This window comes from Babylonia areolata, chromosome 3, assembly GCF_041734735.1.
Source record: "Babylonia areolata isolate BAREFJ2019XMU chromosome 3, ASM4173473v1, whole genome shotgun sequence".
Lineage (NCBI taxonomy): Eukaryota > Metazoa > Mollusca > Gastropoda > Neogastropoda > Buccinidae > Babylonia > Babylonia areolata.
This window is the reverse complement of record NC_134878.1, coordinates 52,203,560-52,206,272: the sequence shown is the minus strand read 5'-3', so window position 1 is coordinate 52,206,272 and position 2,713 is coordinate 52,203,560.

Genomic DNA, 2,713 nt, shown 5'->3' with positions numbered 1-2,713 from the left:
TCGTTGAGCGTCAATTCCACGCCATTGTTCAGTTTTGACAACTTGAATCTAAAGAGCCAAAGCCAGCTTGGTTGTTGAGCGTCAATTCCACGCCACTGTTTAGTTTAGACGACTTGAACCTGAAGAGCCAGAAAGCAAAATAAGTTGTTTAGCGTCAACTCTACGCCATTGTTCAGTTTAAACAGATCTTCCTGTCCTCATTGCAAAACAAAAACAAAACACTGCGCAGCGTTTCTGTTCAGAAATGGAGCAGACTCGATCCGTCTCTGGAATTTCACCAGTCGCGAAAACCAGATTAAAACAAAACAAAACAAAACCCGAAGCTTTTCAATGAAATAGCCGTGTTAAGAATCGGCCGTGTTCGGTTTACTTTTGCTTCGGAAAGGGCACTCAATTTTGTGGTAATTTCCAGAACGGTGGTGGGGTTTTTTTCTGCGCGCTGTGTGTGTGTGTGTGTGTGTGTGTGTGTGTGTGTTTGCGCGCGCGCGTGTTTGTGTGTGTGTGGCTGTGTGTTTTCTGTATCTGTATGTTGTACTTCTTTTTTTCCCCTTTTTTTTAAGAATACATTTAGTGTCTTCTGGGAGCGCTTCATGCTCTTTGAGAAAGACATTTACTGAGTTATCTGAGGAGAGTGACCTGCCCATGGATAACGTCAAGCAGCAGGAACGAACAGCTCTGCCATAAAATAATATATTTTAACTGTTATTGTTTTCTTTTTAACATCATGAGATTTTTTCCCCATTAATCTGTTTATTGGTGACGTGAAATCGGAGTTTTTGTGCGGTGGATTCGGTAGGAGAGTTCTACAAGGTCCATTTGTGCGTCGGCCTGTGTTCGTGGCTGTACTTCAGCCATTGTACCGGCGGCCTCTTTAGGAGCGGTGCTCTTCTACCAGAATATTACACGCCACGATTAACACGAAGCCGAAATCAGTATTTACTTTGTTCTTTGTGTGTTAATCTTTCTTTTTCTTCTTCTTCTTCTTCTTCTTCTTTTTTCCCCAAACCCTTTTGAGTTCGTTATCGCAATGGGTTTTTTTTGTTTTTTGGGTGTTTTTTTTTAAACCTGAATATGACGTCTTGCATTGACGTAACTGGATGCGGCAATGTCGCCTTTACAGTTTGCGTCATTGAGTTGTTTTGTTGTTATTGTTTTTCTTCCATATTTCACCCACATTTTTACCCTCATTTGCCCAGTTTCCCCCAACCCTCCATTCATCCACATCTCCCACCCCTTCTAACCGATAATACTCAGATGTATTCATAAATACTTTAACAAAATGTCTTCAATCACCGATATGTGTGACGGGACATTAAACAAAATTCCTCATCTTAAAATGATGCTTAAAAGATCAGGGTATCTTATCAGAAACCAGCTTTAAATTAGGACTGATATACGCATGTCCATGGTACATCATTTCATATAACATTGATTGACTAATTGATTGATATGGTTATCCTCGGTCAGAGACCAAGCTCTAAGCGCTTTACAAACACGGGGTCATTAGCACAACAGGCTGCCTACCTGGGTAGAGCCGACTGACGGCTGCCACCGGGCGCGTATCATTTATTTCCTGTGTCATTCAATCAGATTTCAGGCACACACACATACACACTCAGACAGACATGTAACATTTTACGTGTATGACCGATTTTTTTTTTTTTTAATTTACCCCGCATGTAGACATCCATACTATGTTTTCGGGGGTGTGCATGCTGGGAATGTTATTTCCATAACCAACCGAACGCTGAAATGGATTACATGATCTTTAACGTGCGTGTTTGATCTTCTGCGTGCGTATATACACGAAGGGGGTTCAGGCACTAGCAGGTCTGCACATATTTGGACCTGGGAGGTCAGGTCTTCCTTTTGATGAAAGTATATGTCTCTTTGTCTTCGAGTGAGAAAAATAATAGATGTACATCTTATTGACGAATTCACTCATTTGTCTATAATACCCACACATATTGTTCTTCACTATTTCTTACATCAATTAAAGCAATCACACACACACACACAGAGAGAGAGAGAGAGAGAGAGAGAGAGAGAGAGAAGGGGTTGGGGGGAGGTAGACAGAGTATAAAAGATATCATTGAAAAGGTATAAGAGAGATACAGAGACAGACAGAAGCAAGGACAGAGATTTAAGACCAATCACAATGGCCATCAACAGAATATTCTGTGAAATTAAAGCTTCTGTCAGATGAATTTCGAGAAGAATAGCCTTTCATTTACGATCCTCAAATACAGTAGCCGTTGCTTTCGAAAAGCCATGCGAGCTAATTTCCAGAATGTGCTTTTTTTTTTCAATGCAATATTTTTACATTGGCATTTAATTTTTTTTTCTTGAAAGGAGTGGAGCTGATTTCCAGAATGTGCTTTTTTTTCAATGCAGTATTTTTACATTGACATTTCTTTTCTTTTTTTTCTTGAAAGGAGTGGAGCTGATTTCCAGAATGTACTTTTTTTCAATGCAGTATTTTTACATTGACATTTCATTTTTTTTTTCTTGAAAGGAGTGGAGCTGATTTCCAGAATGTTCATCATTTTCACTGCGGCATTAGATTGCAGTTCTCGGTAAAATGGCTTGAATGTCTCGCTTGATTCCATTAATTCTACAATCTATCGACGTAAAGCGAGGAGCAAAATGTTGTCAAGAATTGTATCTATCAGTTCCAAATAGAATCTGCTGAACTTTGAAAAAAATAACCTGT